Source organism: Macrobrachium rosenbergii, chromosome 16, assembly GCF_040412425.1.
Source record: "Macrobrachium rosenbergii isolate ZJJX-2024 chromosome 16, ASM4041242v1, whole genome shotgun sequence".
In the NCBI taxonomy this organism is placed as follows: domain Eukaryota; kingdom Metazoa; phylum Arthropoda; class Malacostraca; order Decapoda; family Palaemonidae; genus Macrobrachium; species Macrobrachium rosenbergii.
In genome coordinates this window covers 43,264,035-43,288,761 of record NC_089756.1, presented here as the reverse complement: position 1 = coordinate 43,288,761, position 24,727 = coordinate 43,264,035, and the positions used below count along the sequence as shown (strand labels likewise).

The 24,727-nt window shown below is 36.6% G+C and overlaps 1 long non-coding RNA gene across 1 annotated transcript in view; it reads right to left on the bottom strand.

Annotated features, from left to right (window-relative positions):
- LOC136847380 (uncharacterized) overlaps positions 1-24,727 on the bottom strand; it is a 190,851-nt gene that overhangs the window by 73,207 nt on the left and 92,917 nt on the right. The window contains exon 3 of the long non-coding RNA XR_010855715.1: positions 12,849-12,935. This is a non-coding gene — a long non-coding RNA (uncharacterized lncRNA). The remainder of the gene's footprint in view (positions 1-12,848; positions 12,936-24,727) is intronic.

The following is a 24,727-nucleotide window of genomic DNA, read 5'->3' as shown; positions in this document are numbered from 1 at the left end:
GCAACTATTTTCAAACGAAAAGTAGATTTATGACAGACAATTCTGAATAAACGATCATATAAACGATTACCCCTAAGCATCTGAAACCACTTTTTGCAGATTATAAAGTGGAAAGAAGAAGCCGAGCTTTTAAGTGAAATTGACAGACAAAATGAATTTATAGAATTAATTGATTATTTTTCCATTATTATTTGGGTCTCACAAATACATGATCATAAAAAGAATAGATATCTAAGGAGTTTAAAAACACCTATTATTTTGAATTGCATTTTGACATGCATTTTTCAAAAATAAGCAAATTTCATATTAAAAACCTTAAAACCACGTTGAGAGAATTTTAACAGTAAAACGACACTCACACACACACACACACACACACAACACACACACGCGCGCGCACACACACAAACAGTAATTCAGAAGTTACTAGACTGACGTTTACTCTTACTTTCGTATGCAATTTCTGTCTATTTTATTTCTGAATCTTATTCAGCCTGCCTATTGCTTGAATGACCTTTTTTGGTCTTTTACTAAATATAAACTCAAGAGAACCCGTTCCAGATACTATTCCCAAATATTTGAAAGATTCAACCTCAAAATTTTCTCCATCCGATGTTATTTCGTTCCTATGTGAATGCTCTGTCCTCATTACTCCTGTTTTTCTAGCTATATGATACATTCTACTAATCAATTGATGTGAATAATGTAAATAATGTGGTATTTGCTGTTTAACGCAGAATCACCTGTGTATTCTAAGTCTTTCAAATTTCTTTATTTCTTATGAAATCCATGGGATGGGAAAATAGCAAAGGTGAAATAACATTATTTTGAAGCACCCTACTATTCACTGCAAATCCACTTGACAAGACTCCATCAACATCAGCTTTGCACCAGCTTCGTTCATAGATAATTCCAGTTATCTTTATGATTAAGGTAAGTACCACAGTAACGTAAAATTGGTCTATGGACGATGTAAAATGCCCTCTCCTCATCAACTAAAGCAATCAGAAGGGATTTTTAAATTCACCTGCACAACATGCCTTTATTAAAACTAGCTTTCATGTATAAGTATTATCATTTTTCTCTAGCTTATTAAGAATAAGCATACTGAATATTTTCATCACAACCGACTTATGAGAAGGACTTCATAGTCACCATATTTCAATCACATCACATTTCTTTGGTATCAATTACTTCCAAGTGCAAAACAGTCTGGTTAGTATACGAGGTCTCATTTAGTCGACGGCCGAAATCACCTCTGTACTGATTCTTTCATACACACACACACACACACACACACACACACACACACACACACACACACACACACACACACACACACACACACACACACACACACACATATATATATATATATATATATATATATATATATATATATATATATATATATATATATGCTCTCTAGTAAACAACCAAAAATATCATCAACCAGTGATTCCTTACCTCTCCTCTCTCTCTCTCTCTCTCTCCTACTCTCTCTCTCTCTCTCTCTCTCTCTCTCTCTCTCTCTCTCTCTCTCCCCACGGACCTCTCAATATCTGAGAGGGCCAATTTACGTGACACTAGTGAGTGTAACTGTCACCTCGGGTAGTTAATTCTAGAAATATTTCACACCTATTCCAATAAATTTCTCCAGGAGCACTTCTGAGAAAAAAATGGTATATATGCAAGACTTCCTACATGTGAATCTACACACAGACCCCTTGCTGGTACTCAGTCTCTTTACTCTAGGATATGCAGGATGACTACTAACTGTCTATGGTATGTACAGTACAGTGAATCGTATCCTTTGAATGTATTATTTTCATTATATCCTAGCAACTTGACAACAGTTTCACCGTTCATTGTTGAGTGTTTCTTACCAAACTGACCTTGCTTATATCGTTATAAATTATCATCACAAGGTAAGTTTTACACAAGATAAGTCTTTTTTTATACCTTCATCTTCTTGAAGAAACTGTTACTAAAGTGTTGAGAAATGTGTCTCATAAATTTTCGTAGTCTCGAAACTATGCTGAATAAAATTTAAGGCACAAGGTAAATATGGGTGTCGGCAATCACAAATACTATTCATTTACCTTACCCTAATGCCAGTAAACCTGGATAAATGTTATGAAATAAGATTGAGTCTCGATCATTTGTTTAGCTGTAACTCCAAGAATTTTGGAGCTCTTGCCAAGAACATTTCTAGGTCTGTAGCAGGAATGGCACTTCCTCCTGGCAGAACAGCATGAATGCCCTGGGAAACAGAACTACGATGTTCCATTAAACAAGTAAGTCTGTGTAACTGTAATAGCCACAATGCCCTCTTAACTTCTCGAATTATTCACACCTTTTTGGATACACTTGTTACTACAAAGCCTTAGATCCAAATGGAAGAAACTTGAAGTAATTCTGATGTCCGGTAGCGGGAATCGAAACCGCGTCCCGAGTAATCATCACAACGAGGTCACTTTGCCGACTTTGCGGTCAGGTCGACAACGTGACCCCTCTGTGATTACTTGGGATGCGGTTTCGATGCCCGCTACCGGAAATCAGAATTACTTCATGTTTCTTCCGTTTGGATCTAAGGCTTTTTAGTGACAAGCGTATCCAAAAAGTGTGAAGGATTCGAAAAGTTAAAAGGGCATTGTGGATATTACAATTATCTCCGTATCTGGTAAAAAGTGACCAGTAGATTCTAAGTAGTCTGTAATCTTGGTCTGGACGTTGGTCGCTAGCGGGTAGGTGTGGTTCCCGACACCCTCAGAAGACGGTAGGTAGCCAGTGCCCTTGCTATGACAAATCTCAGCGTACTCTATCACCTGCATTTCATCCTTGCAATACCCCACCACGCATGGGCCATCCTTCAGATCCTCCGTTCTCTCCTCCACCACTTCTCCCTCCTCCGCCTTCTCCTCCTCCTCCTCCTCCTCCCCCCTCATGAGACACGACTCCAGCGACGACCTCTTTAATTCGACGCTGACGGTGAAGAGGAATGGCTTTGCCCACGACTCAGTCGTACGTTTAAAGGGTGAATCAGGAGCGCCTTGAGTAAACATTCGCATTTAATGGGTCCCAAAGATAGCTCATAAGATGAAGAAGGACTAGACGACCGGAGGTGATATTTCACGCCCCGGTTGTGTACGACTCCTGGAGGATAAAACTTGAGAGGAGGAAGCGCATACCGAGGAGGGTAGGAAAGAGAGAAAAAATTATAAGGATAAATTGTCAAATGAGGAGTTTAGTGCCTGGCTTTGCCTCTCCTCATTCACATCCCCCCCCGCCCCCTTTACCCCTGTTGCTCATCCTCTCCCCCTTCCCAATTGAAATGCCCGGCGCCCCACACCCCCACATTTCCTACAAGTCGAGAATTATTACGAACACTTTCCGAATTTTCTCTTGTTTTACCATTATTTCTTAGACGGGGCAACGCGCTTTATAACTTCATTATCCTTGTGCAATAAGAATCTCTGTATTAACTTCCTTCTTTACACACACATGCGTTTACTCACTCTCTCTCTCTCTCTCTCTCTCTCGAGTAATAATAATGCAGATGGGGTTCGTGACGCTTTATCATAACTGAGGGAAATACTAGCTTAATCTGGTCTTACGGAAAAGTGCGACACCTTGTAACTGGGTCCTCGAATTTATTCTTTCATTCATTACGCTGGCGGTGGTTTCATTTTCGGAGGGAACACATGCATACGCATACACGTATATAAACCTAATTATTTTTCCAACTTAAGCCGGTTTTCCTAACAAAGGGTGGCAACAGAGAAAAAGAACACAGCAGTCGCTGCCATTCATACACTGACCACCAAATAGTGGATGACCCCCTGTGCATAAAACTTAAAAACATTCAGCCACTACATACACTTACACAGAAGGGCCATTAGCAGCGAATCGAATCACCCTACACAAGTTGCGCTCTGGACATCAAGCCCCATCCGTTTCAATACCTCTTTTACGCATTTACCTAGTATTCTATCTCTTCCTGTCCTTCTTAATTATACACTTTTTTTTTTTTTAAACCAACATGTCCTTCTTTCTTTTCACAGGACCAGACACTCAAAACCCTTTGGTTCATACTTTCAACTATATTAATTTTTTTTTCTACCACAACTACGTAACTTCACATTTATCATGTTTCCCGTTTCCTTTACGCTACAAGCTGATGAAAAAAAAAAAAACGCCATTAACATTTTTTTCCTTTATTTCAGCTTCAACATCCACAGTCCACTTCCAAAATGGAGAGTTGGATCAAAAACCCTTTCATAAATTGCAACCTAGCCTTCCATGGAGAATCCATGTCTCTTTCCTAGTTTTTTTTTCACGTAAATTATGCTATCTTCCTTGCTCTATCTATTCTGTGAGTCACCGCTTCTCTTATCCTAGCACCATCTGCTATTTTTTCAGACCTATACAAATTAACTGTGCATTCTTACACCAACCATATAGACAATCAGCGTTTCATTTTCTGAGCATCCTTTTAACTTTATAACCTTTGTCTTGCTCAAGTTTACTTTTGACTTTCTCTAGCAAATAATTCCAAACTTTTCCACTAGTTCCTGTAGTTTCTCTACACCACCATCAATCAGTACTGTATTGGTCGCATATATCATCCATTCTACACTCCAATCATGACTCATTTTCTTAACCCAAAAACTTTGCACCTAATCTACTGTACTTTGGCGGGTCGTATCACTCCACCCATAAAACTATTAGGCTGCCAACGAAACATACACACCCTTGTCTCAGACCCACTTTTATGGCTCTAAACGATTTATCTTTTATTACATACATCCTCAACACCCTCTACGTTGCCTTTCTATCGATTCCATCATTAGCTTTTTTTTGGCCCATTTACGTCACATGCAGCTTTTTCCTTTACCTTCAAAATTCTCACGTAGCTGTTTCAAAACTCTTGCTGAACAGCAGCAGTGCGATGCATGTGAGTTATCGTATGCAGTCAGACGATATGAACCTGCAAAAGGCTGTTTTTGGCCTCTGCATCAAAAGTACCCTTTTGGTAGTCTCAAAAACGGGATAATTTGATGATCACTATGGTGGTTAAATGACCAAATCTAAATAGTTTTGTTGATAATGCATCTCCTTCAGCGCTTTTCTGAAAATTTTTTACTTGCAATTTTTTGAAGCTGCATTTCCTGCATGGCACTTTTGGCTTAGAGAGTTTCCCAACCAGTGTAATAGCTGTGATATATAGAAAAAGGATTTCATTACTAATATGATTGTTGCAACCAGTATCATAATACAGTTAAGATTCCTTTGTAATAAGTATTATAATCATTATTCATTATAACCAAAATTATTATTATCAGAATACTTTCCTCATTATTATAGTATTATTATCATTAGTAGTATCAGTAGTAGTAGTAGTAGTAGTAGTATTAATAGTACAGTAATACTGTTGTACTTCAGCCGTGGCAAAACCCACGTCAATTCTACAAAACACGTGAGCAAGAAGTTAGGTAAATTGGCACAACAGCAATAACGACCATTTCCAAGCAGGATAATCCTTGGAGGTCCCGTTAGGTAATCCACTTTTCAAAGACCCGCCGATGCGCCATTAAGCACAAAGACCCTCTTTTGTTAAGAGAGGGATATCTGCGCTTCCCTTAACTACCTCTCGGAAGTAAGCGGAGTCTGTCCCCGTAATCTCAGACGGTGTCATTAACTCTCAACGTCTACAGAGAGGGGAACGGAAGGTACTGAGGCGAGAGCACTTCGTGTCAATCTCTCGAAACTTTATCCAGGGCAATCCACAGAACTAAGAGGAAGAAGAAGAGGAGGATGAGGAGGAAGAGGATTTGGAGGAGAGGAAGAGATTGAAACGGAAAGAGGTAAGAAGTGGCTAACATCGAGGACAATTTGCCGCTGATCATTTTCAGCGCTTAGTCGGCGTGGTCTGCCTGGCACTAATCAGAATGCAGGGGTTTATTTGTAATGAAATTGCTTTTGCATCCAGTGCCCGTTTGAATTCTGGACAGAGAGAGAGAGAGAGAGAGAGAGAGAGAGAGAGAGAGAGAGAGAGAGAGAGAGAGAGATTTCTGTATTTTCTCTTAATGCGAAATTTAGATGAGAGAGGGAAAGGGGTGGGGGAAAGAAATATAAAAAAACTCGGAAAATGATGCAAAATGTCCTTGAATAAGAGAGAAGAAAATAAAAGCATCACGACATAAGGGTTTCCAGAGATGGCAAACCTCCGCCGAGGATGAGCAGTCCAAACATCCCTCTGCCTATTTTGTCCCTAATTCAGATCCAGATCTCTCCCAGAATCTAATAACTCGTTGCCATTAGTCGAGACACAAACTGAGAAATCCCGGCAACACACAAACATGCAGACACACAAACAAATGAACAAACCGGACCAAAAGTATAACCTCCTTGTAAAAGGTACATCTGAGCGTTTGTGTCCATTTATCAAGCTAAACGCTGAGATGCACAACCATTAGAATTGACTGGGCGAAGGCCGAGGCAGTAATCCATGTTAATGACTTTACCCGGAGAAACATCCCTGAAACTTATTTAATTACTTGTTACCGAAAGAAGATATTTGAGCATGGGCCTTTGTCTGTTTGCCATTGGCCCGGTACTACCTTCTTTACTTAAAGCCGATTTATTTGAGGTCATAGAAGCTGACCTCATAGGTATACCATGCCTGGCATAAATTGAATGTACTGGTGTTTTAATTTCATTAATTCTGAAGATTTTTAAGAAAAAATACAAGCTCCGATACAGTTTTTCATTTTTGTTTTAATGGATGGATAATTATATGTGTGTGTATGTGTACGAAAACTGCTAGTTACATTAACTTAATGTATTTAGATAAAACAGGTACAATGCATTGCACTCTTATCGTCTTTATTCCAAGGTATTTCATTTAATACATTTTCACCAGAAAACTCCGAACCTCAGTTTGAAAATGAAAAAAAAAATTCTTCCTCCAATAGAGATTCTGACCTCGGTTTAAAGAAAAAAAAAATCCGGTCACTAAAATTCCCAAAATATCATGAAGGATAAGATTTATTTGATCTTATACGTACATGTTATGTCTGTCGAACTGACAACTTGCACTGGAACAGCCTCACCCTCACTCTGCTAATGTGATATATGGCGAAGCTAATGTATGAAGGAAATATATGAGATCTATGATGGGCACCCTGTTATTTTTTTTTCTACGTTTACTAATAAAAATAATGTTGAATTCATTCATTCTGTTATTTTTTTATACATTTTCCAATTAAAATAATCTCGAATTCATACACCCTGTTATTTTTTTATACATTTTCCTATAAAAATAATCTCGATTTCACACATCCTGTTATTTTTTATACATTTTCCAACAAAAATTATCTGGAATTCATACACCCTGTTATTTTTTTTAAACATTTTCATATAAAAATAATCTCGAATTCATACATCCCAGTATTTTTTATACATTTTCCTATAAAAATAATCTCGAATTCATACACCCTGTTATTTTTTTATACATTTTCCAGTAACAATAATCTCGAATTCATACATCCTGTTATTTTTTATACATTTTCCAATAAAAATGATCTCGAATTCATACACCCTGTTATTTTTTATACATTTCCAATAAAAATTATCTCGAATTCATACAACCTGTTATTTTTTACACACTTTCCAATAAAAATTATTTCGAATTCATACACCCTGTTATTTTTTACAGACGTTCCAATAAAAATGATCTCGAATTCATACACCCTGTTATTTTTTTTTTATACATTCACCAATAAAAATTATCTCGAATTCATACACCCTGTTATTTTTTATACGCTTTATAATAAAAATTATCTCGAATTCATAGACTCTGTTATCTCTTTGTTCATTTACATTTTCTAATAAAAATGATCTCGAATTCATACACCCTGTTATCTTTTTATTCGTTCACATTTTCCAATAAAAATGATATCGAATTCATACTTGCGAAATAAAAGTCTCATACTCGACTGCCCATCTTGAAATTATGGCCATCTCTCACTCTCAGCCATAAAAACACTATACGCCATGTGGGAAATGGTAGATCTGACGCCGGCTACAACAATTATAACGATAACAAAATTAAATCCGATTTAAATTTCATAATGTGATAACCATTAAATCTCTCCTGGGGTGGAACGTATCCATAAAATTTATAATCATTACAGACTGTAACATAATATTGCTTGGTAATTTCCATACCATTGGGTTTACTATCACTGATACAACATATTTCGGAAAGCCAGACCAGACTAATTGTCGATTTTGTCGATATATATATATATATATATATATATATATATATATATATATATATATATATATATATATATATATATATATATATATATATATATATATATATATATATACATATATATATATATATATATATATATATATATATATATATATATATATATATATATGTGTGTATATATACATGTATAGAAATATCAATCATTACCAAAAATTATTGAGTACCTGCTTGTCTATAAGTGTACATACATACACATATATACATACATACATACACAGCACACACACACACACACACATATATATATATAGAATGAGAGAGAGAGATACATTATATACTTATAATATATATATATATATATATATATATATATATATATATATATAAATAATATTAAATATATATATGTATATATATATAAATGTGTATATATATATATATATATATATATATATATATATATATATATATATATATATATATATAAACCTATAATTTACACTCCGTGAATGACTATTCTTGTGAGATCTAACAAAACCAAAACAAAGCCAGAAATCAACAAGAAACATCTGAAATACATAAACGAAAAAACACTTAAAATAAATAAATAAATAAATAAATAAATAAACAAATAAATAACGAGAATAAAAGAGCAGACCATACACGGGCCCCCTAAATGGCTAATACAAGAGATTTGGCCCCGACTGTGATATATACCGGCATTAACGGTGCCATAGCTAACGAGGAATGGTCGCGGCCGAGTCATTCGAATACAAAAATATATATATCGAGTAGTATCTGGTCTTTATCAAAGGCACCTGTTAATTAGGGTAAATTACGATGACAAATTGCATGACGGGGGAGGGGGAGCGGGGACAGGGAACATCATGAGAATGTCGGGCATAAAAGGAATTAAACCGTAAATTACATTGATTAGGGGAGAGTTCGGGTTTGACGTTAACTGGGGATGAAAGCACCGGTTTGTTTTGGTGGATCCGGCTTGATCAGAGGCGATGGTTGGCGGTGGTTTTAGCCAGTTTGGGTAGGCCCCCAATCTCCTACACCACCCACCCCTATCCCCTTCCCCTTTGTGTTTCCTTCCTTTGCTTTTTTTTGGGGGGGGGACAGAAAGTTCTTATGCCAATACTTTTGTAAGGATTAACCCTGAGTATTGTTCCACACTTCCCTCTATATTTGGAGAAATAAATGACATTTTCACTCCCCCGTTTTGTATTTTCTTTTCCTCCTGAAAGCATCATGTCACAGCTTCGTCGTCGAACTTTACCGCGAGTGATTTTTAGTTATTTTAGTTTCCGTCTACTTTGTTTAGACAAAAATTAATTCTGTTTATTCGTCACGTGGAATCTTGGTTATAAGTCTATCTACTTGTAATATCTTGTCTTTTAAGTTCTGATAATTTTATGCTTATTTATTGCCTTTCCCTTAAAGAAAGGGATAAAATTAAGTAAGGAGCTATGCACTACTGTGATTTGCATATTTTATGAGTTGATTTTCATCTCATAAGATATGTATTGGATATAATCATGTAATTAAACATTCATATTCACACAAAACTCATCAAACACAAATAATCCATTGGAAATAATTATATAATTACAGATTCATATTTACCCAAAACTATATATAATAACTGTGTGGGTGAGAGAGCAGCTCTACGGTCACGTTTATAGGTGAGCTGGTAATGGGTTTCAGTGTCTGCTGGTGTCATGAAAAGGCGGCGGGGCTAACAGTCTCATCCCTCAAGACTAGTTAAGAGACCGGTGTATGGTATATATACATATATAAATAGAAATCGTAATTCGCAAAAAAAATTCACTCTTCCTCATTTTTCACGTACTTTTTCTTCAAGACAGTGTTTTCTGTATTTGCACAAGCAGTAGAAGGGTTTATTAACATTGCAGTAGAAGGGTTTATTAATAGTAGTATTATTTTATTCTCTTTTAACATTTCTCCTTTATCCCTAAAGTTTCTGAGTCGTTCTATTTTAGACTGCACTTCTTGAAACCTATTTTTAGTCTCGATCTTTTTTCGTCAAGTTTGCATCAAAAGACTGTTCTCGTATCTAAACAAAACAGAATACTTCTGTCATTTCTGTAATTGCAACCTCAGGCTTTCAACATCATTTTGGGGCTTTCAGAATGTTTCAAATGTTTCAAATCTGTCTTGAAATGGCCACGTAATTCAGACCTAAATCTGGTTCTAAAAAAAAATTGACGGTCCATTTCCATGCCGTAAATATTTTTCTTTGCGTCAGATTTTCAAGCTTTACATTTCCATTTTTTGTTCCTGTTTAAAACACTGATCTGATATTTTGGGATACTTCTTTTGTTGTCTTCCTTCTGACACAATTCCTTAGGGGACTGGATCTATTCTTTCTTTCCCTTTGTCTTTCCTCTAGGTCTTTGGTTAGTGAGGCATTTAATATTTTGCATCCGTTAAGTCTCCACAAAAAACAATGGCAAAGTCTCTTAATCAGCGTCGAAACCGTATCATTGAAAATTCTTATTTATATTTATTCAGAAAGAAATAATCGTGCCGCTCACAAACAGACACACACACATACATATTTAACATTGCTGCCATAGTGAGGAAGGTTTATGAGAGAAAATAAACTATAATCCTGCTTGGTCTCACAGAAGTTAAAGGGTTGGATTTGATTGTACCGTCTGCAGGTTCCTATGAAAAAGTTCTTAGTTCATTTGCTGCTTGGGAATTCAAGGAATTTAGTGGAAAAAGTGTCTGTAATAAAAAAAAAATGATTATGAAAATGAGAAGTTGAGAGGTTATTACATGGCCACTGTATTTTCATAGTCCAGGTCAAGCAGACGATTGAATTCCCTGTATTTCAGTTTTCGGCAAAACACCTAACATTGGCAATGCATAAATGAACAGTACTCGACTGATTTTTAACATTCATTTCTAGTGACAGCTAAAATGTAATCAATAATATTAAAGAAACTAGAAATAATGGGTTCACTGACTGGTCTTATTATAATGTATATATATAATTATACAAATATTTTATATAATACATATTCCAATTTCCTTGTAGGAGTGGCCTCAAAGTGAAAATGTTAACAGTCACTCCTACATTCCTCTCTAAAGGAGAAGCTCTTATGCAGAAAAGTTTAACCTGTACAGCGGCTTAACCGTAACACATCAACTATGCCCGTTACAACACGCATAATGTGCCCATCATCTCCATGTTGAGCGTTATCTCGCCAAACATGAACATCTACAAGCCTTTCGTTTTAATACGTTTTCCACTCCGTGCAGCCAACATGTTCTCGGTGTACCTTTCTTCCTTCCTCCAACACTTTTCAATGATACATTCTTTTCAATATTCTACCCAACCCCATTTTTCCCACACGACCAAACCACCTCCAAAAACTCAGTTTCTCTCGATAGTTTCCGCCTTTTTCCTGTCATTTGCGTTCAAAATCAACACTTCTTTCACGAGAGAGAGCTGTCTTATCAACTGCTTCATAAATTCTGACTGTTACGTCCATAGGCAAGCCTTTTATTTTTTAGCTAAACCATCTACGTGACTCCTATTGCCTTCATAGCTTAGTCTATCCTGTGACTCACATCTTTCTCTTCTTACCCTAACCCAATGTTTCGAACTGAAAGAAAATTTCAAATGAGATAGATTCTAAGGAATACCATAAGGGCATATGAATAAAATGACTGACAACGCGATACTGGCGATGGCGGACTTAACAAGAATAGTGAGATTCTGACATTTTTTTTTTCTGAATGACAATGGTAGGATGAAGACTCGATAGATGATAAGAGAATAGCAGTAGTGGATTCCCATTCTACGAAAAATGTTGCATTAATCAGTGAAACAAATGCAACGATATATTACGAACAAGATCATGAAAAGGCCGCAAAATCTATGATGAAATTTGTGAAGTGGAAGCGAGCGTTGCAAGTACAAAGGAATTATTGGTAGGTTCAGATTTAGCCAGCCCTATTTAAGGCCAGGGAGTAAAAGGCTTGGTATGGACCTCCAGACTCTGACAAGCCAACAAGGCCTGGTATGGACCTCCAGACACTGAAAAGCCAACAGAGACAAGGAACTGTTGAGTTAAGAGTTTTTCCGGATAAGTAGGTTGTCCTTTTTTGCAAGAAAGAAATGCATGATGGCTGTAAACGCTCTGAAAATGTGAACATGGCAGAGAAAATACGGTCTTACTGCAAAAAAGATTAAAATGATAGAGAGGACTTCCTAAACTCTCACTGAAGACATTAAAATGGACACTAGCGTTAGATACTGACTAGTGTATCAAACGTTCACATAACCACTGGGCAGAAACCCCTCCCCCAACAAGAAGAAGAAGAAAAAAAAAGAATTAGCCAACTAAATCAACCAACGGATTTTTCAGATATCAGCCAATTTGAACAGTAAAACTCACCCTCGATTAGACAGCGAAACTGTGAGGAAAAAACACATGTTCCCCAAAAATTTAATATACCTTTGGGTGCATCTAATGATTGATTAACACCGAAGACACTGAAATATTCTAACACTTACCTGGGTTTGATTTCACATCGCAGCCGGATTGCTACCAGGGGCACAGATGAAACACCAGCACCTTTTGAATCCTTACCACCGAAGATGCTATAAAATAAAATAAAAAATAGTGAATGACAAGAGCTTAAATGCTGTCGCTTCATTAAGAAAATACATAAATGAAACTGAGATTTCAAACTTTACAGTTAACTATGTAATCAATATGTCATTTCATGTGCTTAGTAGGAAACGATAAAATAAGAAACAAAATAGCTCTAAGGAAAGGATGAATATTTTCTAATAAAATCAATTTTTTATTTGATATAACTGTGTGCACAATCATCATAATAATAATAACAACTCCTCTTCTTCATCCCACCTTAATCCTTAGTCAGTGTAGTGTAATAACAACAACTATAATTATAATTACAAAGTATCGGGTTCTGTTATTTACTGTAATTGCACCCCACCATACAGGATGTTTATAAAAATATATAGAGAGTAACAAACAAAATAACATGTCCGGTTTCATACTAACATCGGAGGAAAAAGGTCCTGTTCCACCCCCCATCCCCGCGACTAATCTAACCATCGAATTGAATATAGTATTTAGGCCTAAAGCCAAGCACTGGGATCAATGAGGTCATTCAGCGCAGAAATGGAAATTGACACTAAAAGGCTTGAAAGGTGTAACAGGAAGAAAACCTCGCAGTTGCACTATGAATCAGCTGTTAGGAGAGAGCGGAAATTAAGATGGAAGGTACAGTAAAATGAACGAAAGGGGTTGCAGCTAGGTTCCTAAGGAAGGCACGCTGCAAAGAACCTTAAGTAATGCCTACAGTGCACCGCATGAGGTGCACTGAAGGCACTAACCCTACAAAGCTAATCTAACCATCATTTACCAGAAAATAATAATAATTGACCCAAACGTAAAACGGAGTCAAAGAGCAACCGGATAAGACAAACATTATTAAAAAACCAACTCAACACAAATTACGAGAAAATTACGATACATATTTCTGAACAATTTCCTCCCGTCCAAAAAGAAACGGGAGAATTTTTCGTCTTTTGATCTGAAACATAATCACCTTTTAAGAGCGATATATCATTCTCGCGCGGTGATTAGCGCTGTGTATAAGATATTTGTGGAACCACTTCATTATACCCATTCCCACAGGGACCCCGTATTCTAAGCGCTCTTGGGTGTTGTATTAAATTATATACTAGCTCTCTCTCTCTCTCTCTCTCTCTCTCTCTCTCTCTCTCTCTCTCTCTCTCTCTCTCTCGTTTGAAAATTGTTCATTTTTCTTTCTTCATCAATGATGAGAGTTTTGGTAGAGGGCACTTGGAGACGGGCATAGGTGCCGAAATATGCCAGAGAGAGAGAGAGAGAGAGAGAGAGAGAGAGAGAGAGAGAGAGAGAGAGAGACCTAACAAACCCAACTGAAAAGGGCAAATTAAAGAATTTGAAGAAAGAAATAAAAGAGGAATAACACCATCTCTATTCGGAGAGAGAGAGATGGGGTAGGAGAATGATGGTGGTGTTGGTTCAACGAGGGGGTTTATGCCAGGAGGGGGGAGGGAGGGAGGGAGCGAGGGGGGGAGAAGAGGTGTGAGGGGTGGGCGAGGAGGAGGAGGAGGAGGTATTGTTCCAATAGGAATGTCGTTGGAATGAGTCAGTAGCGGGAAGCTGTCCTATAATTCTTGGGTGCGCTGGGCATTTCGGTTGTCCTACTTCGTATTTATCGCCCCCCACACATTGTTTGGGGCGTAATGATAGCGAAAAGGTTTATGTGGACGCCTCTGTGTGTGCGTGTATGTGTGTGTGTGAGTGGGTGGGTTGCAGGGTCTGTTTTGCCACTTCTATAACCTACAGCTAATCTCCCTTTCATTCCCTCACATCCCATTCCGCTGCATTACACATCTATTCTCTGAGGAATGCCCCTCTTTAAAAAAATCTCTAGGAAAATTGTCATTTCTGTAAGTCCGTTGGTTTGAAGAGCCCAATGGTCCACACCATGCATCGTAATCCATTTCGAACATTATAGCACCTACTTAATTTAAACCAAACAGCAAAAAAAAAAAAAAAAAAAAGGCGAAAGAATGTATTACACACTTTACTGGAGTAATTCGTTCAGCCTTCGAAACCCTAGGAAAATTTTCCAGTCTCAGAATCCATTCTAAGTAGCTTAGATGGAAATGAAATCAGATAAACACCGTTTCCATTGAGGTTTATTGCTTCAATGTATTGTGGGCGCATCTAAGCCCTCATACAATATTAGATGTATAAAGATTTTGATAAGCAGTCCTGGACCGAAAGCCTAGAAATTACTTTCCATATACCTTCGGATATACCAAGGTTGTAGACAAATGGAAAATCAGTTAAGGACAATGAGCAAGTGTAAGTAATTTTCCGCATTTTGAAAAATAATTCTCAAGCACTGGTAGAAATTTTTATTGAACCAAAGTATATTTCTCCTTTAGACCGTTCAGATCAAATTCTTTAATTTCACAAATATAAAAAAATACACCATCAATCATTCGTTAGACAAGTGATTATTGAACAGGACAACACGAACTGAAAACTGAACTTTGGCCTCCGTTAAGGAGAATGGTCCAGAATTTCTCCGGTAAAACATTCTTTCAAAAAATGGAGTTATTTTGGACATGGTCTTATCGTATACAGCTGTCAAAACGTATTGCCTGATGGCTCCGTACACAACAAGGACGTAATATTAAAAATTGTAAAAAAAAAGTTTGAGGCAGAAAAGTCTTTCATGAGTTGCTCCGTTAGAGGCATATAATGCGTCTCACCTAAAGGGCAAAAGTCACTCAAGAAAATGAAAATAACACATACATGGTATAAATGCTATATCATTCATGAAATCGAACGCTTTCTGGACATTAGGTCCCTTCTTTGCCAGTAATTTTGCCACATCATCCATCTAGCCCTTTTTTGGCCTGCTCTTAGCCTTCCTCATACCACCTCCGAATTATTGATTCTAAAAATCAACCTACCGTCCTCCATTCTTTTTGTATAATCAGTCTTGAAACACACGATCTGCTCTCCAACAACGCTTACCTTTCTACCACTTCTGTGCATTTCCGCATGTATCACTTTCAGTTTTCCTTTAGCCATAAAAAAATCCTTTCCTTTGTATTTAACTTCTATACCTCACTTCCATAAAGTTGGCCCAATAATCCTTTCATACAATCAAACCATAGTTCCCACAGACTTAATTCTATTCCACATCTTTTGCACACACCCAGGTGCCTTACTTTCTGTACCTATTCTGTGTCTCGTCTCTTCCCTGTGCCTTCCATAATGCGTTATGTTCATTCTCGGATATCCGTACAAATCAGCTGCTTCCAATCTTCCACCGTCCATTTCAGCAGTCGTTGCTCCATCGTTCTTGTCTCCATTAACCTTCTAAAGTTAAACTTGCAAACATTTATTCTTGAATCCCTATGCAAATCCACCGTCTCTAACGTATCCTTAATAACATATATTGTTTCTTTTCTTGGTTTTCATTAACCCTTACGACCTTACTCTTGCTGTCATTTACTGTCAAATTTTTCCTCTTCAAACGCTTCCAAACCTCTCACTAGTTTCTGCAACGCAACTTTCTTTTACTCTTCCGCTCATGAAGAGCGAGTGGAAAAAATTATGTTTGCAGATAACACAGTTGATTTGGGAAAGCAAACAGAAACTGTGGAAACTGGTAAAAGAGTTTGAAAGGAATGTTTGCAAGATGAGAAATTCAAAGGTCAATGTGAGCAAGAGCAATGTTGTGTGGTGAAAAGAAAACTAAGAAAATGGAGCTATAAATTTCAATATGGAAGGTAGAAAAAAAAAAGGGGTTCATTCATCCAGGTGTTTCGAAAAACATGTACAGGATAAAGGTTGACTGTGAGAAATTAATTACTGAATAGGTAAAAGCATGAAAGGCAGCAGGGCGTATGCAAAAGATCTGGGAGAGGAAGGTCAATGAAGGACAAAATTGATATGTATGAAGGGGTTATTGATCCGACTTGCCTTATGGAACTGATCTACGAAAGTTGAACGTAAATGATAGAAAAGGCTTGAAACTATTGAGATAACCTAGGAACTGCTCTATGAAGCTTGAACTTAAATGACAGAAGCTTGAAGGTATTGAAATAACCTAGGAACTGATCCATGAAAGTTGAACTTAAATGAGAGAAAAAGCTTGAAACTATTGAGATAACCTAGGAACTGATCTATGAAGGTTGAACTTAAATGACAGAAGCTTGAAGTTATTGAAATAACCTAGGAACTGATCCATGAAAGTTGAACTTAAATGAGAGAAAAAGCTTGAAACTATTGGAATAACCTATCTGAGAAGAAGTGAAAAGGAGAAAAATATGGAGACTACATACAAATGGCAAAAAGATTAGTCTAGGCAATAAGTTGGATCGCAGCGTACTGAGATGTGTTAGCTATAAGGAAAGACCGTAGATGATGAAATGGTGAAAAATTTAGTGTATAATTCTAAATTGTTGGTAGAAATTGAGAAAAGAAAACCTAGGAAGTGTTGGATGAATGGAGCTGACGAGGCATTAGAACAGTGTAGATTTAGTAACTAGAGGTGAGAGCGTACGTGTAAGAATGAGATGAATGGCAAAGTGTGTGTAGGGTGTCTCGGCATAATGTCAATGACTTCCTTAATTTAGCAGTGAAAACATGGCAGTGACATTGAGCTTTGTCTTGCTCTTCTCTGAGGCCTTCCCCTTTTATGGAAATGGCTTAATTCTGCATGCATTATAAACACACACACACACACACACACACACATATATATATATATATATATATATATAAATATATGTAATATTTATATATCTATATACACACATATATATATATAAATATATATATATATATAAATATATATATTTATATATGTATATACACATATATATATATATATATATATATATATATATATATATATATATACATATATATACATACATAACTGTACAACTTATTCCCTAAGGAAGGGATGATGCTAAAAGGTACAACCTCCTAGAGTTTAAGTGAGTCTCTAGAGGTGAGGTTTCTGGCCCAAGTCCTACTACATGCCGGTGTGTGTATATATATATATATACATGCTGATGTGTGTATAATATATATATATATATATATATATATATATATATATATATATATATATATATATACACACACATATATATATATGTACAAACATATATACTGTGTATATGTGTGTGTGTGTGCGGCTACGATAAATGCTTTCACGATGAACAGTTATACTTTGGAATTAAAGCTGTCACCATTAGTTGTGGTAAATTGTTTTTTGTTATGCTTTCCCTCAGGTATCGAGAATGTCGGGAAAGTTTGAAACTCCAAGACACTGAAATCCAATGAATTATTTAAAAGTCCGACAGCTGCTGTTTCGATTGCTCTCTCGAGCGTTGTCACCGCTTACCCACTCCCAAGGTGAAAGTTTTATCAAAGCACGTGGACAGTTCTGAAATTACATTTAACAAATGATTGGTTGATAAGGCCACTGCATCAAATATCGAGCTCTCTTCATTATTATTTAGTCATTCTTGTTTCTCTCGTTCTCTTGCTCCATGTCGAATGCTCCAGTATCGATGTGCTCAGGGGAATCAAACAACTGGAGGCTTCGGCGAGAAAGCTGAAGCATCCTCAGTTATTATAAAGTTGAATCTCGGCAAACTGCTAACAATTTTGGACTCCTTGATTAAAGCCGTTTTATTTCAGACGTTTAGTTATGATCTGTAAAGTACAGAAAGCGAATACTTGATTTCTGAGGTATGGTAGTGAAGCCTAAATAGCTGGGTTAGAGGGATTCCAAGTTTTATACTGAAGCAGGTAAATTTATATATAAAGTAATGGTCATCAGTTCCTTCTGGAATGAGTTGAATTATTCTTCATTACTGGGAATGGCACCAGTTTAGGGCTGTAGAACAACCTCAGTGACACTTTCATAGTTATAATAGGGATTAAGACTTCCAAGAATAATTTTTTAATGCCTTCATTACTTCCATGACGACAACAGCGTATGCTAGATTATAGCAGAAGGGGTTGGTCATTTTTAGCATTTGTCTGAATGACAAAATAACTTCTCCGTTTTGATAAGGATGCACACTCAAGGTGTGCAAATCCTAATATCCTTTAACTGGTTAAAGTTATCAGATCCCGCCTACTTCGTCGTTGATAGACTTCCAGCTACTGTAATCAGTGACTGCCCTGTTCATTGGCTGACACGGTCTAAAGTCTATAGGACTAACTGCAGTCTAACTTACACTACCAAGTATTTTCAGATGGAATTTTCTACATCTCTATCATCCGTAATAGTTAATACAGTTCCTCGTTGGACGAATCGGTAGAGTTCTCGTCTAGCACCCTGCTAGACCCGAGTTCGAGTCTCCGACCGGCCAATGAAGAATTAGAGGAATTTATTTCTGGTGATAGAAATTCATTTCTCACTATAATGTGGTTCGGACTCCACAATAAGCTGTAGGTCTCGTTGCTAGGTAACCAATTGGTTCTTAGCCACGTATAATAAGTCTAATCCTTCGGGCCAGCCCTAGGAGAGCTGTTAATCAGCTCAGTTGTCTGCTTAAACTAAGGTATGCTTACTTTTTTTATGGATATAATACGATGAACTTATATAGATGGCAGGTTTCGGATACCTAGCAAAGACCGCGGGTAAAGCCACACACACCTTAGCAATCAGAACTCTGAGAAGACAGCCAATTGCTACTTCATCTATTTAGTAAGAGCTCGCACTTGTGTGAAAAAAGGGCCCTTCCCTTCAGCATTTTCTTAAGAATATGTTTAGGAGTGGTCAGTGGGGCAGCATCTACTGTAATTTTTAGACCTGATCCACGATTATGGCGACTGTCTTAGCAAGTGAGGAAGGTAACTGGAAAACAAGTGTTTAAATTCATGGTTCTTTTCTTACATTCTGTCTCAAAGATCAACTTTTAGCAACTTTACAGAGTACTGAAAGGATCGACATATCCCAGTAATTGTTGCAATCAGCCCTTCCACTAATCTTTGGCACAGCCGCAATATCATAGGATTTTTTTTTCTAATTTTCTGCACTAACTTTAATTTGTTTACTGTTCATCTTCTCTAGGAAACTGTTGTTTTCCTTTATCGTTTTTACCTTTCAAAGAATTGCATAATATAAATATGGCTCCCCAATCCCAAGCATGGTGAGAATCCTTTGTTCAGAGAGGCTATGCTGGCATGGGGTTGTAGACATATTACCCTTTTGTACTGAACCCATTTTTATTTACTGGCAAAATATTGCAACCTTTCTTACAATTTCTCTGTTGACCACCAGTTCTTCTTTTCCTTATTTTTCTTTGTCTTCAAAGTTTCTCAGAATTATCAGACAGATAAACTTTGACAATATTCTTCTTTGTAGACATACTCAAAGTTCTTATCTAATCAATCCATCTCCTTTGTTATTAACGGTACTACATCAACCACTTTCCCAATTTCTAAAGGTGTCTTTATGTATCCAACCAATTCATGAGCTCATGACTCCACTCTTCACCAATCATCTGCCTTTCCTTTGTCTTTTCCAGAAGCTAGCTCTTAATTTTGTTAATTCTAGTGACACTATTAATGTAGACCTGGATATTACCTGATTGGGTAGATTTATAGATTTGCAGTCTAGCTTAAAACCTTCTGCATAAGGAAACATTAGCAGTTACCACTAACAGACTCCAGCACCAAAAAGGGATGGTTTTCAAAAAAACCTTTGTGATTTCGTTAGATAAATCTTTGTCTATTAAAGTGCTCCCAAAAAATTTCCTTCCCATTTTAAAATAGATCCAATCAGGTCTATTCATAGTTCGATCTTGGAAGTATGCGGTATTTCGTGTCTTGCAAGGGTCACATCTTGGTCTGTCTAAATCGACCTCCAAAAGGCAAAATGAGTTTATAGGTAACCGGATGTCCCTCTCTATGCATTTCTAATTCCATCTCATCAGTGACACTGCTCTTGCTTCACTTTCAATACTCAGCTGCAAGGTCACCAATCTTTTTATTCAGTAAATAGTTTGGGCGTGGCTCTCGAAGTCATTATTCTTTAAATTGTTCTGCCATCGCTTCTGCAACTTTTTCACTCCAATCACCTCTAGAATGCAGAGCTCGAACTCCCGATTATCATAAGCAATTTACGCTTTCTCTTCTTACAAAAGTGGGTTTGTCATAACTTATAACGACCAAGTCCATCATTAGCCTATACTTACAATAATCAAACTCGATTTGTGGCAGCCTCCATCATCGTCTTCAGCTCTTCACCTTAGAGGGTCTCTCAATTCTAAAAGGGATCCTTCACTTTTGGAACTTAAAAACATTTCCTGCAATCGTCGAATCATCATAAGATATTTACCTTAGTGCTAACTGTATGGCTGACAAAACAACGGTTAAAAAATCGCCGGCATCGTTTGCTTTACTTGTATGAAGAGGTAACTTCGCAATCATTTCTTTTCGAAACCCGCCTTAAACTAACCTTGGAAAACCAAGAACTGAAACAATAATGCTGAACACACGAAATACATTCTCAGTTTTAAGAGATACTTATCGTAATCTTGCTTTGGTGCGCTTCTTTTCAAAGAGAAAGCTACCTGGTCAATACATCACTTTCCATGTTGGGTGATTTTAAGTAAAAATCTCTATATCAATAATGATTTTTAAGTCATAGCTCGCCAGAAATTAAACGAAGTACGCTGAACCACTCCTTTACATATCTCACATATAAGAGGTTGCAAACGTTTTTATCAACAGCTTTCTTTGCTTCGCGAAAAATCTGCCTGTAGTTTAGGTACTTTAGGACAACCTTCCATCATGCAATTAAAAATGTAAGTAGGGCTGGCAGCTTCTGAAGTCAGACCCTCCATGGGGAAAAAGCGTATGGTATATGTGAAATAATAGGGTTACCTATACCGTTAAAAAATTAAGGTAATAGAAGAGAAGGCCGAAATGACAAGTCGTCATGCATGTAGCAGCCCGATGGTGACCTTATGGGCCACTGCTGGACGACAGCAAGTCTGAGCGTGCGATTTATTTTTTCTTTTTGACTAAAAGACTATCCTTATTAGACATAAAAAATATATGGATGCACACAATGTATATATATATATATATATATTTTTATATATATATATATATATATATATATATATATATATATATATATATATATATATATATATATATATAATATGTCGATGCACACTTTTTTCTTACACTATATATATATATATATATATATATATATATATATATATATATATATATATATATATATTATATATATATATATATATATATATATATATATATATATATATATATATATATATATATGAGGGGTAACAGGAAAAATGGTTGCAAAAAGTTGTATGTATTAGAAACTTACATTTTACCATGATGACCTGCGGTAATATGACCAGTAGAGCCATCTGTCTGTTTGATTTTGTTTCAATGTTTTGTTTTTTAGTAGAGCCATCTACTGACTGGTTAAGGAAATATATAATGTCTGACATACTTTTCCTTTAAAATTTACTTAATAATATAGTCAGCCTAAGATAAGACAGTTAATTTCAAGGTTATAACTTTTTCAGACGTCACTCGTTTGCAGTCTTTTGTAGCCTGCAAAACACTGCGAGTTCCAGCCTTGTTCCCCCTGATGGTGAGGTCTTTGATGAGTAGCAAACGTAGGTAAAAAGAAAAAACCTTCATAACTGGGATTCGGTAATGAGAGAATTAGTGAAGGAAAAGAAATTATATTATTTGAGGTGCAACTGCATGACAGAAGAGAAGATCATGTATAGTCAAGAAAAAGAGGGCGTATAGGGTAGTCAAGAGGAAAGTGAGAAAGAAAAAGAAGGCACGCTATAAAAACTTAGGGGAGAAAGTGAACAAGAATATTAGAGGAAAATAAGAAAATGTTTTACAGAGCAGTAGACGCCGAGAAAAGGGTTAATAAACACTATGATGTCAAAGCAAGAGCTGAAAATAAAAGATGCTGACTGAAGTGTGTGCAGACATGGGTCGATGGATCAAGTGTTTTGAAGATTTATTTGAAGTGGAAAATGGAAGACAGGCGGAACTGAATGATGCAAAAGCAGAAAGAGTTAGTGTAAGACCAAAGGGCAGGCACAGGGACCCACAGGGTCACTTATTGTCGTAATGAAATGTGAAAGTACTTGATTAACGACATGAATAGTAGGATGTCAAAAAAATGATTAATTATAAAATACTTTCTAGAGGTAGAAAAAAATAACATGAATATTTTAAAATTGTAAACCAGTAACGATGGTTAAAAACTAAAATATGCAAAACAAATTTCTTTAAAAATCTTACAACTTTGTAGGTAACAACACCATCCCTCGAAATCGTGGTGGAAGTTTGAAAATGCAACCGAAGGTGATTGTTGAGGAGGTAAGGAGGGAATTTAAAATTTTTACAATGAAAAGACACCAAGAGTTGGTGGAATTACAAGTGGGATACATCTGTACGGCGGAGATACCATGATTGAGTGGATGATCGCAGTTTCTAAGTTATGTCCGGATGAACGAACTCTCCCAAAGGAACGTGTGGAAGAAACAATTGTTCCATTGTATCAAGGTAAAGGTGAAAGGGACAACTGTAACAATTGTAAGAGCATAACATTATTTTGTATACCAGGAAAGTTAGGCTATATGGTAAGATTCTGACCGAGAGGGTACGACAGATGACAGATGGGTTGATAAGGAGGAACAATGTGGGTTTCGACAGTGAGATATTTCAGAGTAGAAGGAAGAAAGCTGATCACAAAACTGATTGAGGGGCAATGTGGAGGATGTTGTAGAAGTATGCTATGCTAAGTTGTTGAGGTAGATTAAGCGAGCTTTGATCTGGCACGAGCTCTTGCTCTAGGGCAGCCTGAAGCACACGTTAGAATATGTGAATTGGGAAGCAACTGGTCTGGTGTAAAAGTAGGTCTGAGACAAGGGTGTGTTTTGCATCCTAGCTGTTTAATACCTATATGGGTGGAGCTTCGAAAGAAATCAGAGAGAGGAAATTAATATATAGTCACAACACTGAATGGAGTTTGGGATGTTTGATTTTTGCAAACGATAGAGCACCAATGGTGAAACTGAAGTGAAACTGCTACTGGAATGTATGAAGGGACTGTTAAGTCAACTCTCATTTACGGAAGTGAAGTGTGGATGTAGAGTGCAAGTAAAATCAAAAAGGTTGAAACTGCTCAGAGTAATGGTAGGTGTATGTATATATGATGTATGAAGAAATGAAAGGGTGAAAAAAGTGTAGATACATAGAATAAGTGGTCATAAGTAAGCTTCTCTGAAAGGATGGATAAAATTATTTTCGGATGATTTGGTCACATAGAGAGAATGGAGGACACTAGGTTGGTGAAAAGTGTATAACTCGGAAAAGTTGAAGAGGAGTGAAGACCTAAGAGTGCTAGATAGATGGAATGAAGGAGGTATTGGAAAAGAATGTTTATAGGAAGGACAACAGCAGAAGCAAAATGCAGGAGAATGGTGCAGTTTACGAAAGGGGATTCGACGCACTGCTATGAGCTTTCTGTGAGTTTGCTTTATGTTGATTTTTTTCTCTGGAGATGTCCACTGTTATAAGAAATTGCGTAATATTGAATACACACAAACACACATACACACACATATATATATATATATATGTGTGTGTGTGTGTGTACATTTATGAATGTGTACATAAAAACATCAAAGGAGAAGTGTGAACATTTTTTTAATATACGTTACCATGCAGAAGGGGTAAATCCAAGGTCCTTTATATTTAAAGAACCTTGGGTAAATCTATACAGGATGTATAATACGTG